Source organism: Esox lucius, chromosome 13, assembly GCF_011004845.1.
Source record: "Esox lucius isolate fEsoLuc1 chromosome 13, fEsoLuc1.pri, whole genome shotgun sequence".
NCBI lineage: Eukaryota > Metazoa > Chordata > Actinopteri > Esociformes > Esocidae > Esox > Esox lucius.
The window spans coordinates 2,896,402-2,911,522 of NC_047581.1; positions in this window are offsets into that span (position 1 = coordinate 2,896,402).

Consider the following 15,121-nt stretch of genomic DNA (forward strand, 5'->3'; position numbering starts at 1 on the left):
GTGGAAATTCTTGAACTGATGTATTCTTGTATGAATGAATTACTAGTTAAAGTACTGATTACCCATGTTTAGATAGGTAGAGGAGCGTGAGAGAGGGGTTCTGGTATTTGTCCTAGGGGGGCATCCTTGACCGGCACCTGCAGATTATAGGGTTAATCGTAAATCTGCCCGTCTGTATAATGATTTCGATGAAATTACCATCACAATATACATAGTCATAAATTCATAATTTCTAAATTATAATGTTTGAAATTAAATGGATTTTTTGTGTATAACTATCATTTTCCACCAGTCCAATGACAATACATTTTGGCAGAGGTCCTAAAAATAGGTTTTCCTGGTTGCAAACGACCCCCTGCCGGAAAACTAAATGTCTTATATACTCTTTCAATTGGGTATTTGGCAGTGGTTGAGAGTAGCGCTTGAGCATGTCCAAGTTTCACGGCTGGTGAAACAGACACTTTCTTGACAAATAGAGACAAACAATAACGCACATCCCCTGCCCCCATAAGACAGAATTCGTCTTTACCATGTACTATCTTAACCTTTATGTCAACACAGTTTAACATTATTTTTTCTTGAAAGATATCACTATGAACAGGGCCAATCATTTCAAACACCTTGAGTCATAATCATCAATCCTGATCCGTCCTGCTGTTTTGTTTGTCATGACATAACACTGCTGACAACAGCACCAACTATATTCCTAGCCGCATTCTTCAGATGTGGTTTTGCTATTGAGAACCCACGCTTCAACAAAGGTATTGCCATCCGGAAAAGCCCTCGGAAAAGGCCCCCTATACCAGCCCCATACATTGCAGTGATACCATGATACCCCAGTAAACCATTACCGGCCTGTGTTGTGTAGTAATCAAAATACCTTTGAGGATCATGGTAGAGTTTCAGAGGCTGCATCTTAAAAGATTGTTTGACGGGTCTGAAATGTAATTTTGTAATCATCTTCCCCACTACAAATGAAACCAGCTGGTTTTGATCAGATTTTACCTCAATACAGATCTCATCAAATTGACTCTTACTAAGAAGTACGTATTGTGGCTTGTAATACGTCACTGTGACAACTTGATGATTAATTATATCTGTGTAGATGGATAGGGTGTTAAACCCTGCAAGAATATCTGTGGGGAATGGTCCGTACATTGGGCGTACCACCAATGGCCTGTTTTTAAGCCTAATATCTGTTCCAGTTTTGCACTAACTTTCCAACTAAAATGGTGCTCGCCTTTTAGAAACATTTAATTTTTTAATTCATCATACCCTGCCCATACACCATGTGGTTTTATTTAACTGTTGAGCTCTGTCACTAGTTTTACTATGCTGTTTTAATAACCAGTGTTGAGTTCATATTTCCAAGTTTTGTCGTGTTTCGAGTCATGTAGTTCAAATGCGTTTTCAGCCAATGTAAAAGTCTTCCAAGTATGCAGGTATTGGAATTCTATCAAAGATACTTCCCAGTCACCTTTCAAATCTATACCTTTGGCAAATTTTGTGGTATAGCATAAACTCGTATTGCTTGGATAGACATGTCTCGACAAGTAACTGGGCAGCGTTATGTAGAAGCCATCGTCACCCATGCTGATCGCAGTCAATGTAAATGACATGATCCTGCAAATCCTGGAGTTTTATCCAGTTTCTAGGTCAATCACTTGTTCCAATGGTATCCAGCTGTTTAATTTCTCAGGCCAACCAAGCCTTTTCACAAGACTCATTTTCGCCCTTTCTGTACTTTCTCATCCAGATTTGCTTCCACTTTAAAAGTTTTATCCTTAGCCATGATTATTTTCAGTAATTCCTGTTCATAAAAGGTCCCAACTATCACATCACCATCGTAATCTTTTATTCTATATACAGGGGGTACCCAAGGAATGCAGCTGTGAGATACCTCCACATTCGTAATTTAATTGTTTTATTAAATCTCTCAACGATACTCGCTTTGACATCATTTCCTGTAGCAAAATGTTTTATGTTGTACTTCTTCATTAATATTTCAAATATATAGCACAAATCTATAGCTACTGGCCTGCGTAGCGTGTATTTATCCAGTCATTTGCCTCGCCATTTTTGATGATCTCCCCTGTTTTCTTTAAGTACGTTCTTTTCAAACCCTCTTTTTAGACACATAAGCACCAGGGTTAGCTAGGTCATAGTAAATACCTGTTCAGACACCGTAGAGCATTTGAGCAATAATGAGAAGTAATACATGTTTAACATCGTTTTATTTGAGTTTTCAAAATTACACATCATCCACGAAATTCTGAAAAGTTACACAAACATTAAGATTTCTGCTGATTAAAAATTCTGTAAACAATTTAGAAATACATTCTACATCCACAGCATAATTTCTCAACAATTTTATCATACAAACTTCTACATTTATAAACAAACATAACAGTTTCCCAATTTTAAAGTCTTTGTTTCAACATTTGAAAATGTAGAAGTTTATACATGAATCTGTTTAGAACCGTTGATTCAACACCATTTGACAACAATTGACGACAATCCTCAGATGTGTTCCAGACCGTTTCCATATGCTTGTATAGATTATTAAAATATTTTATACCGATATGGTGACGGTTATTAAAAGGTCTACAAACATCAACACCACTCGATAGCTTTGTGCATCAACAGTTTAATCGCTAAACACACATAGGATTTGTTTATATACATGTAAACACAACAACTGAAGTTAGCCATCCGTAAACAACAGACTCTTTGCTTTCGTCCCACCAAGACGCCACTGCGTCGCATACAGCACCCTCATTAAATGTATCCAGGTATTCATCTCTGTTCTCGCTCAGTCTCAGTCTCCGGCTTCAACTTGAGCTCATGCATAAAGTTCTCAGTGGCCACCTGAACATCGGTCAGCGGTGCATGAAACCCTGATGTGTTCAAAGCCTTGACCAACCCGTTTCAGTCGCGGTGTTAAAACTGTCTCCACGATGTCATTATAATGGGACTCAAAAAAATTATCAGGCGGATCGAGACAAGAATATATTTTCTGGCTCGGGTGGTCCACTTCACATCCGATGCATGCTTTGTTGAGAATAGCAGCAACAACGTTTTCCAGAATCATACCCAATGTTGCTTTGATGATCATTAAAACTTTTGGTGCAAGGTGTTTGTCCATTTTGTGATAACTCTTGTTAGCATTTGAACGGTATGACAGATTAAAAGGTCCTAGCTGATCACCAATCCGGTCAATCCAGTGGTAGGTTCTCGTTGGGTATGCCGGTGGAATCGAGCTGTTGGGGTCGCAGTCACAATCTAACCCGCAGACATTTTCCAGAAATAGTTCCAATCTAACAGAATCATACTGTTTCATCCCCTTGACAACTTTAAACAGTACAACTACCGTATTATGGGTGCCCAGTTTTGGCCCCAAATAAATCACTTTCCAAACGGTGTTCCCAAAACTGGCCTTAAAAAACACTTAATCAGTCTTAATCCAACCTTAAACTCTTGGCCTTTGTGTAATTCATAAAATGCAATCTCCGGTGTCTCTGGGTTGAAAATGTATCCACCGATCCGACAGCTGTCCAACTTCCAAATCCGGTACCAACATATCCTGGTGCAGATGATGGATTCATGTTAAAGTCTGCATCGGTTTCTCCGATGCTGCCATGTTGAGTGCATCTCTGCTGTCCATTTGTCATTTCTTACTAAATCACTGAGCTGTGATTCAGTTGTTAGCTTTCAATAGTGTTTCACCCAAAACATTGATCCCCGCACAATTCGCCAGGTTTTGTATTGTGTAGGTAAATTTACTTTGGTTTACTATGGTTTAAATACACAGACCACGCCAATCATCCCATAAAACAGGAAAGGTTAACAACCACCGGTTGTAGGACAATCTGTTGTAGCATTTGTCAGAATATAGAATCCCGGGGGGGGTAATGGAATTGCTGGTCCCTGGCACCCTTTTGTTGAACACCAAACATCTTCCCGCTGATATAACACTTCTTTATTGCCTGGGAATTTAACATTCCGGAACCCTAAGACTCATTTGTTAAACATCAAATATAAACCACCTGTTATAACACTAGTCTGGGTTGCTCATTAGGCATGGTAAAACATCTTGAACACATAAATGTAATCATAAATTACAAAGTCACCGGACATGCATATGTCTTTCCGGAAGTTCCGACCTAACACACGTCATACAGGAAGACCATACGTCACACCGGAATTCCCACCCTGCAAACCGGATGTCCCACCCACCTTCCACATCAGTCTCAAAGTCCCGCCCACCAGGTTCATAAATCACCAATCTGACACAATAAACCCTACATTCACTACTGCTGTTTGTTTCTTCTCACTCACTCAATTGTAAGTCAAACCAAACTGGTGGATCTTATGAAGAAGGCAATACTTGCCTGATAATGTCAGTTGTCGCCTAGTGTATCTATAAGTTGCCTTTCTCCGTGACACAGGAATTTGTTTTTTAATGTTAAGTTCTAGACAGAGAACACTGTGGAAGAGAAGAGCTCTCCTGATGTTAGGATTCCTAAGTTGGCTTCCTTTCTCAGTCGGTTTCGCTGTTTCGTTATCTTCTTCATTTTCTATTTTCAAAGCTTGTACAGTGGGGAGAATAAGTATTTGATACACTGCCGATTTTGCAGATTTTCTGTAATTTTTATCATAGTTGAATACTGGTTGAATCGAGCTGTCGGGGTCCGGGGTGCCGTAGAAGGGATCAGCATTGTCATCCAATGCGTCACACAGCCTGTCCTCAGCTTTGGGTTCTTCAAAATCTAGTTGGTTGTATTCTTGAGACATGTTTCATAAATTCTGCTGACTGCTTGATAGTCACAGGCAGTCTGTCTTTTTTTTATGCTGTGTTGATGACTGACTATTAGCCTAAGGCAGGGCTTCAGGGTCATATGTCAGTCGAACAGTCCACAGTCGCAGTCACCCTATAACCTGCTGACATTTTCCGGAAATAGATCCAATCTAACAGAGTCATAATGCTTCATTCCTTCGACGACTTTAAACAGTACTTCTACCTTATTATGTGTACCCTGTTTTGGGCCCAATTAAAACACTTTCTGAAAGGTGTTCCATAAACTGGCAGTAAAGACCATTTTACCAGTAACACCAGCCTTAAACTATTGGCCTTTGGGTAAATCATAAAATGCAACCTCCGGTATCTCTGGATTGAAAATGTATTCACCGAACTGCCCATCTTCCAACTTCCTCCTACAACAGGACAATGACCCAAAGCAAGTTTGTGCACAATCACTTATTCCTGTTACTCAGTGCTCATTCCTTTTACCCAATGTTCATTCTTGTTACTTAATAGTTTTTTAATATATATTTTTTTGATAAACATATTTTATAAATTATGTTTGGTCCACCATTTATAAACGATGGTATGATAAATAAAATGCTAGATTTCTTAAAATATTGAGGTTAGAGTACCTTAAAAAAAAAATTGCTTTGTGTTTAATAAAAACGAACACATTTTGCCTGAATATGTTGTGACTTTTTAGCTACAGATATATATATATATATTTTTTGAACACGTAACCAATGCTTTATGTAAAATACCCTTTTACATTATGGAAAAAACAAAGAAACTAGTTTGCATGGCGTTTAATTGATAATTAAAAAGTAGTAAGAGTTATGGTAACAGGACTGAGAAAAATGCAACCATCTTCAAATTAAGAAACCTAAAAATATATACAATTCCCTGAGATGGACCATGACACATTTTGAATAGTTAAACATACAGTGGGGAGAACAAGTATTTGATACACTGATGATTTTGCAGGTTCAACAGTGAGTGACGGAATCTAAAACAAAAATCCAGAAAATCACATTTTATGATTTTTAAGTAATTAATTAGCATTTTATTGCATGACATAAGTATTTGATACATCAGAAAAGCAGAACTTAATATTTGGTACAGAAACCTTTGTTTGCAATTACAGAGATCATACGTTTCCTGTAGTTCTTGACCAGGTTTGCACACACTGCAGCAGGAATTTTGGCCCATTCCTCCATACAGACCTTCTCCAGATCCTTCAGGTTTCAGGGCTGTTGCTGGGCAATACGGACTTTAAGCTCCCTCCAAAGATTTTCTATTGGGTTCAGTTCTGGAGACTGGCTAGGCCACTCCAGGACCTTGAGATCCTTCTTACAGAGCCACTCCTTAGTTGCCCTGGCTGTGTGTTTCAGGTCGTTGTCATGTTGGAAGACCCAGCCATGACCCATCTTCAATGCTCTTACTGAGGGAAGGAGGTTGTTGGCCAAGATCTCGCCATACATGGCTCCATCCATCCTCCTCTCAATGCGGTGCAGTCGTCCTGTCCCCTTTGCCGAAAAGAATCCCCAAAGAATGATGTTTCCACCTCCATGCTTTACGGTTAGGATGGTGTTCTTGGGGTTGTACTCATCCTTCTTCCTCTAAAGATGGCGAGTGGATTTTAGACCAAAAAGCTCAATTTTTGTCTCATCAGACCACATTACCTTCTGCCATTCCTCATGTGGATCATCCAAGTGGTCATTGGCAAACTTCAAACGGGCCTGGACATGTGCTGGCTTGAGCAGGGGGACTTTGCATGCACTGCAGGATTTTAATCCATGACGGCGTAGTGTGTTACTAATGGTTTTCTTTGAGACTGTGGTCCCAGCTCTCTTCAGGTCATTGACCAGGTCCTGCCGTGAAATTCTGGGCTGATCCCTCACCTTCCTCATGATCATTGATGCCCCACGAGGTGAGATCTTGCATGGAGCCCCAGACAGAGGGAGATTGACTGTCATCTTGACCTTCTTCCATTTTCTAAATGCGCCAACAGTTGTTGCATTCTTAGCAAGCTGCTTGCCTATTGTCCTGTAGCCCATCCCAGCCTAGTGCAGGTCTACAATTTTATCCCTGATGTCCTTACACAGCACTCTGGTCTTGGCCATCGTGGAGAGGTGGGTGTCTGTTTGATTGAGTGTGCGGACAGGTGTCTTTTATACAGGTAACGAGTTCAAACAGGTAATGAGTGGAGAACAGGAGGGCTTCTTAAAGAAAAACTAACAGGTCTGTGAGAGCCATAATTCTTACTGTTTGGTAGGTGATCACATACTTATGTCATGCAATAAAATGTAAATTAATTATTTAAAAATCATACAATGTGATTTTCTGGATTTTTGTTTTAGATTCTGTCTCTCACAGTTGAAGTGTGTTTATGATAGAAATTACAGAGTTTTACATGCTTTGTAAGTAGGAAAACCTGCAAAACCGGCAGTGTATCAAATACTTGTTCACCCCCTTGAATGCCTTTTCCAAATTTTTCTTCTCTGCCTCTCATGTGCATGACCACATCTGCTCGTAGCTGACTCTTCAGTACTCTAGTCCAGTGGACTATCTGGAAGGCTGTCTACTGGCTGCACTGCATTCTGCACTGCATTCTGCACTGGCCTGCTCTTTCTAGACCTTTTTTGAGCATCCCTCCAATACCTTCTCTGATGCCTCTGCTACCTTGCTCCCAATTCTCATATTTGTCAATTTTTTTGTCTTCATCCACTTTTGTCTTTCCTTCTACTGTCTGGGTCACTGTTTGAATTCTCTTCTCTTTCTTTGATACTCCCTATATCTCTTTCTCTGCTCTTCCGCTGACAGTTTCTTTCTAGCCATGCTTGCCTACAATACAGATAAAAACAATAAATATGAGTTTGTCTTTATTAGGAGACGGACACTGGACATTAACTAGCATACGTGATTGTTTAGATGAACATAGCGGTTGCTATGAACTACTTGTCATCCCTGAACCACACTTCTGTAACATGCCCCTGTTGTGTTGCCATTTTCCCATGAATGACTTGCTCAGACCATGCATATAAATAGTTTTTGGGAGCACTTGTCAACACCGTCAGCTTAAACATCAACTCATCAAGACATAACACCTGACGGAGTTGACATCTGACAGTGTAAACAAAATGGAATATTCTTCCAACTTAACCGTGTCTTGTACACTAGAGCCATTTTATTTTTCCACAGTTGTTCACTGCCTCTACAACCTAAACTAATATGCCAACATTTATTCCACAATTCCTAGCTAGGATTATCATAATGAGAAGATGTTGTTGCATGTTAAAGCTGTGACTGCAGTGTTTTCAAAATTGTTTGTTTAAAATATCATAAAATTGAAAACTTACCAGACCAAGTGTATCTTGGGGTCTTGTTCACGAGTGAGGGAAGGATGGAACGGGAGATTGACAGACGGATCGGTGCAGCTTCTGCAGTAATGCGGTTGATGTATCGGTCTGTCGTGGTGAAGAAAGAGCTGAGCCGCAAGGCGAAGCTCTCGATTTACCGGTCAATCTACGTTCCTACTGTCACCTATGGTCATGAGCTTTCATTACCGAAAGGACAAGATCCCTGATACAGGTGTCCGAAATGAGCTTTCTCCGCAGGGTGGCTGGGCAATCCCTTAGAGATAGGGTGAGAAGCTCTGTCACCCGGGAGGAGCTCAGAGTAGAGCCACAGCTCCTCCACATCGAGAGCGGTCCGCTGAGGTGGCTTGGGCATCTGTTTCGGATGCCTCCGGAACGCCTTCCTGAGAAGGTGTTCCGGTCCCGCCCCACCGGGAGGAGACCCCGGGGAAGACCTAGGACACGCTGGAGGGACTATGTCTCCCAGCTGGCCTGGGAACGCCTCCATGTCACCCCGGAAGAGCTGGAGGAAGTGTCTGGGGATAGGGAAGTCTGGGCATCTCTGCTTAGACTGCTGCCCCCGCAACCCGGCCCCGGATGAAGCGGAAGAAGATGTATGTATGTATGTATGTATGTAAGCTGATCTATCAATATTGTTTGAGCTTTACGTCGTGGGGCTCCATCCTCACTCTGGGGTCATATATACAGCTGCATGCATATTGTTGTAATATTAATAACATTTTAGTACAATGTTGAAAATGTCAGTAAATATTTAGATTTACACAGGGTTTTTCAGGATGTAAAATCACAACTGTGCAGTCCTATCAACACTGCTGATGGTTACTTGGTCTGAAATGAAAACCAACAGGGGTAAAAGAAGAAGACCATGTAGACCAAGCGTATACAGATATTTAAAGCTGATGATTAATAATGTAAATACACTACTTACCAAGGTCAGAAGGTCCAAAAATGTGTTTTCCAAACAAGGCTGCGTTTAATTTACACTTACCCTAAACCAGAGTTAAAACATTCTTAAAAAGTTAAAATGTGTCAGTTGTCAGCGTTTATAATTGCAACAATTCCAAGCAATTATTTCAAATAAAATAACTTGTACTTACTATGTAAATGGCTTACAGTCAAAACAACAGATGTCTTAATTTTGTCATTCGTTATACATAATCGTTTTTCATGTTAATGTCACGACGGTTGTGTAGTGCAGGATAGTAACCAGGCGCAGGCATGTCTCACGTTCGTGGGTTTATTGAAAAATGAAAGCAAAACCGAACAACGAACGGAAACTATAACTATCAACTGATAGAAATAAAAGTGCGCGACACCACATCTTATACATACAACTTTCAACACAGTTAATACAATAGTAAACACTCACCAAACAAACTCAGTGAAATGAAATAATGATACACACGAAGGGAGCGAACTAAATACACAGATAACGAGACTAACACAAGACAGCTGGGAGTGAAGCACCAGTGTTAGACACCTATGGACAAGACAACATCACACAAGGACCACAAAAGGGCAGGACAACATGATAAACAACCTGCCCTACTCATTAGAGTTAGACCTATACAGGTTACAGTGATTAAAATTGTGGATAATGTTTAACTAATTAGTTCAGATAGTTGTTTATGTTTGACAACCAAAAATATTGATACTTTCTGTCTGGTAGTAACACTGTTCTCGTTAGTTATCACGTCATTTCATTTAATCTATTAACAAAAAACCTGCTTACATATAAACGCTGGCTGTTGTCTTAATATCACCATTAATCTCTTCAAACAACATTTGACAAACATAAGCACATAATACAGCAATCAAAAATCTGGTTTCACGACTTGCTTCAAATCATTACACCCAACCAGCATGACTCGCAGGGTTCAGTTAAGAAACCATCCCCTAAAACCCCAAGATGAAACATCCCTGATAGCAGACAAAGTCAGAGAAGGGATGATCGAATGGGTTAATGATGAAAATCCTCCCCAAGGGCAGACCTATGAACACATAAGCTGCCCAAGGGAAAGAGAAGGAATGTTGAGCTCAAGCACAAGGGAAACGTATCTTTTTCACACAAGGCATAATATATAACTCACGCACCACACATCACGAGATGAGGGGCATGAGAATACAGAAAAAATACAAAATAAGGGAAGCCCCATGAAGGAATGTGAACCCCAACCAAGTTTGTTGGCAGGTAACGACAATACCAATGAGCCAAGCAGGCTACAGAATTCTGTAGTGTCTAAAGCAGTAATAGAATCACTGGCAAAACATGAGATTCCATAGGATAGTTCAGGGGCTTCGGGCAGCCACACCGAATGAACAAAAGATGTGGGGGAGACATCTAGTAAATAGAAATGGACAAACGGTGAAGGCGACGACTTTGATGCCGCAGTGCAAATGTAATCTACCCTGATCCTATGAAAAAGGGCAGAGGAGGCTGCAAAACCACGCGTGGAGTGTGCACGGAGACCCTCTGGAACGACTGAGCCAGAAATCTCGTAGGCCAAAGTGATGCAGTCACAAAGCCAGTGGGAAACACGCTGTTTAGAAAGCGGATGACCCACCTGGGTATTTGAATAACAGATAAACAGCTGGGGATTCAGCCTGACAGACCTGGTGCGCTCCACGTAAGAGCAAGAGCGCATATCGGGCATAGACGGTGGAGCCTGTCGTCCTACTCACGCGCATGCGGAGGAAGGAAGAAGGCCTGTAATTCGATAACCTTAGAGCTGGTGATAACCTTAGGCACGAAAGACGAGTCTCAGCGTAGAGCAGCTTAAATCCTTTCTGATAGCCAGACATCCTGGGCGCACAAAGAGCGTGCAGAGATCGCTCGCTCGCTCGCTCACTCACTCACTCACTTAGCAGATCATAGAGCGAGGAGCAAGGCAGTTTTAAGGGAGAACAACTTAACACTGCTGCAAGGGCTCAAATGGAGATTCACAGAGAGCGCCCAGGACCTTAGCAAGGTCGCACTGAGGAGCGCCCAGTCTGGCCACTGGGCGCAGATGGTGCGTACAAAAAAGAAATGGCGGAGAAGAGGGTGGCTGAAAACAGTGTTCCCAGCAACACCCTCATGGCGCACAGAGATGGCCGTCAAGGGATAGTCAAGGATAGTCAAGGGCGATCTATCCATATCAAAGAGATACTGTAAAAATGTCTGAATCTACTCCACAGGGCAACTCGAAGGCCCAGAAAACCTCTGCACGCACCACGTCACGAACATATTCCAGAGCGTGGAATACATTTTGGACGTAGATGCTGCCCTAGAACCCTGGATGGTGCGGACCACCATGAGGGTCCCTGACAACAACGGAATGTGTAGAATCGAGCCTCTGTTTGAGACAGTGTGTCTTGCCTGAAGGGAACTGCCCACGGGCGGTACTCAGCACCTGGATCATCTCCGGATACCAGATAGCCGGAGGGAAATCAGGGGTGCCACCAGAATGACCAGAAGCCCCTCCGCTTTGATCCGAGCCAGCAGACGTGTTATGCAGCGTTGCAGTGGGAATGCGTAAAGGAGACCCCGAGGCCAAGGGTGGTGCGCAAACGCATCCACCCCAGAGGGGGGCGATCTGTCTGAGACAGGGAGAACCACAGACGGCAGTGTGTGTTCTGTCTGAACGCAAACAGGTCTACTTGGGCTTCCCCAAACCTCGGCCAGATGATGGAGACGATGTCCAGGTGGAGACGTCTTGTGTTGATGATTGCCTCCTCGAGACATCAGGTCTGTGCCCACATTGATATGGCCCGAAATGTGGGTCGCCGCTAAGGAGTGAAGGTGGGCATGCACCCAAAGCCAAAGACGAGTCGCTGACCGGTGGAGAGCCAGTAAGACCATGTCCAGTTCCAGCTGGTTGATGTCGCAAGGGCCAGGAGGCCACATGCCCCCGACAGCCTGACCCTGACACACACCACCCCATCTATGAAGGGAGGCATCTGTGAAAACCTGAACCCACTCTGACACCCTGCCCAGGTGCGCCCTGAGAGGGCACCACGGGGTCTCTGCAATATTTCAAGTCCCTCCGTAAGTGTTCTGGCAAAGATAAGGTCCGGTTCCGATGGTGCACAGGGTGGACCCATTGGTGAGCGAACCAGGCCTGCAAGCTGCGCATGTGCAGTAGGCCCAGAGGGACCACTATGTGCGCTGCTGCCATCATGCCCAAAAGGGACATGATGCCCAAAAGGGACCGAACGTTTGCAGGGCGGGCGGAACAGTTTGAGGACAGAGAGCAGATTGAAATTGCGGTAAGAAACCTGCTGGGCTGGACTCTGAACTCTCTTTTCCCATTTCACATAGCCATAATCGCGTGAGAAGGGACACCAAAGTTCTGTTATCTCAGGAGAACACTCTGTCGGGCGATAACATCACCGTCTCCACTATTCCCGAGAAGGGATGGGGGAGCTGAGCGAAACTGAATTAGATAACCCAGTCTGATCGTTCGATCGAGCCAGGCTGACATAGTAAAGTGATGACACCACTCCCAATAATGCTCTGAGGAAGAGCTTGTAGTTGGGGGGCGTTGGTCAGGAAAAGTTTGAATTCCCTCTCTGCCCCTACCGCCCAGAGAGGAAGAGACATGGCCCAAGAAGGGCAGAGAGAGAAAGGGATGAGAAAAGAGAGGAGCTGGGCCAGGAGGCAAACTTAGATCTAAAGAACGAGAGTGCTAACCATTAGGCCATCCTGCTGTGCTACAGGCACAGCACTCTCACTCATAGGGAGAGAAAATCCCGGCATTGGTATATGCGGACGCTGCACCCCAGGTGGGGACGTGTTGCCATGGGGATGCCGAGCAGCGCCGGCAGAGATCGGGGACGCAGTGAGAACAGGTAGCGAGACGGGTGCAAGAGCCGACGACCTTACCTGGTGTTTGAGCCTGTCATAGCGAGCGGATTGAGAAGCCACCACAGTTATGTCTATAACCTCCTGTGAAATTTCAGAATGCTCGGGAAACCAGCATTTTCATATGTGGACGTTTCGCTGAAGGCGAATTAATGCCGCCATGGCAACGCCGGGCTGTACTCTGAGAACGAGTACACTTGAGACCGACAGGCAGTAGATTGAGAGATGTATCTGAACCCGCTACCTAGTGCTTAAGTCTATGGGAGATGGCGGGTTGAAAGGATAGAGAAGTTATACCTATAACTCCCTGAGAAAACTCACTACTCTGTACATCGCTAACACCGCTCCTACCACTACACAGAAAGGAAAAGGGAATAGAGCATAACTGTTAGAAAACCTGCAGGATGCAGGGCGAGAGTGAGGGAGAAGCCATTCACTTGCGCCACTGCTCATATCCAACGTGGCAGGCATAGAGACAGAGAGAGGGCTCGCCGAGTATCTAATAAGCCACAGATATAGGCAAACTAAGGCATGCAAAAGGTACAAGTGGTTTAACAGACTCCGACCCCGCCTGAGCCTGTACAAAAGCACAACTTACACCAAAGCGCTGTTAAACCTTTTATTAAAAGAAAAGAGTTTCCAAACTGAGAGCAGGTTGTCTGCACCAAACGGGAGGAGGAGCAGGAGCCACAGCAGCTGGAGGAGGAGCCGGGGCAGCGGGAGAGGCAGAAGCTTAATGCCGCTGATGTCTTTTCGTAGAGGAACCCAGGCGATGAGCAGAGGTTTGTGAAGCCAAATGCGAATAGGGAGGTGACGAGAGAGCTCCGTCCTTCCCTCGTCGGTCTTCTTGAAGAAGGCGATGGCAGTGTGGTTAGCGTCGTTGAATAAGCCCTCCTGGGACAGCGGTGCGTTGAGGAGGGGTGCACGATCAGAATCGCACAGAGAAGACAGAGACAGCCAAAGGTGTCGATGTCCAACCACAGATGTAGCCACTGATCGCCCAGTGCCAACTGTCTGTGCCTGGTTCAGGTGGAGGATAGACTTAAGATACCCCGCAACCTCCACAACGTCACATGACGACGCTGTAAGTGAACAGTCTAAAATATGGGAGGCCGCTGACGCAAGGAGAGCAACGTTGTTCACCAGGGCCTGTGATTTCAAGACATAAGTCTTGTCCCATAGCTGCCCCGTGTAAGGGTCCTTGGTGGATGGTAAGGTGGGCTTCTTACCAAAACAGCCTAATGAAGGAAATGCACAGCCAACTCGGGCTCTAAAGAAGGGACAGCCGAGCTGATGGGCATCTGTCTACCGTCGACCCGGGTGAAGGTAGTGTAGGATTTCACCGGAGCTCTGGCAGAAGCAGGAGTGGACCAGGAACCCTTGGCAAATGCCTTAAAACCCCAGACTTCAGGAGCCGGAGAATCCACCGGCATGACACGTTCAGCCCAGGAGCCGAAGGACATGTCGGAAGAGGAGGCAGGGGCAGCTGAATCCGTATCATGTTTATGTTTGAATCATTAGAAAACATTTATATTCATTTAGACCAGTGTTTCCCAATCCTAGTCCTGGGGACCCAAAACGGTGCACGTTTTAGTTTTTGCCCTAGCACTCACACACCTGATGAGGGCTGAGTATTGCCAGCAGAGTACAGCCCAACTGCACAAGTGCGCAACCGAGAGACAACAACAAGCCAGTGACTCTTCCCCGAAAGGCATTGGAGGGAGGTTATCCCAGTGGCGACGAGAGCCCACCTGGGAAGACAGCAAGGGTGGACAGTATCAAGCTTACTGGTTACCTTCACGCCCCTGAGCCAGGCTACACCTAATTATAAACCATGCTGTAGAGATGATTCTTTAGTAGACACTTGAAAGTTTGCACTGAGTTTGCATTTCTAGCCTTAATTGGCAGATCATTCCACAGTAGTAGAGCTCTATGAGAAAAGGCCCTGCCTCCGGCTGTTTGTTTATAAATTCTAGGTACAATTAAAAGGCCTGCATCTTGCGATCTAAGGTTACGTGTAGGTATGTATGGCTGGATCATTTCAGCAAGGTAAGTAGGAGCAAGTCCATGTATTGATTTATAGGTTAACAATAAAAC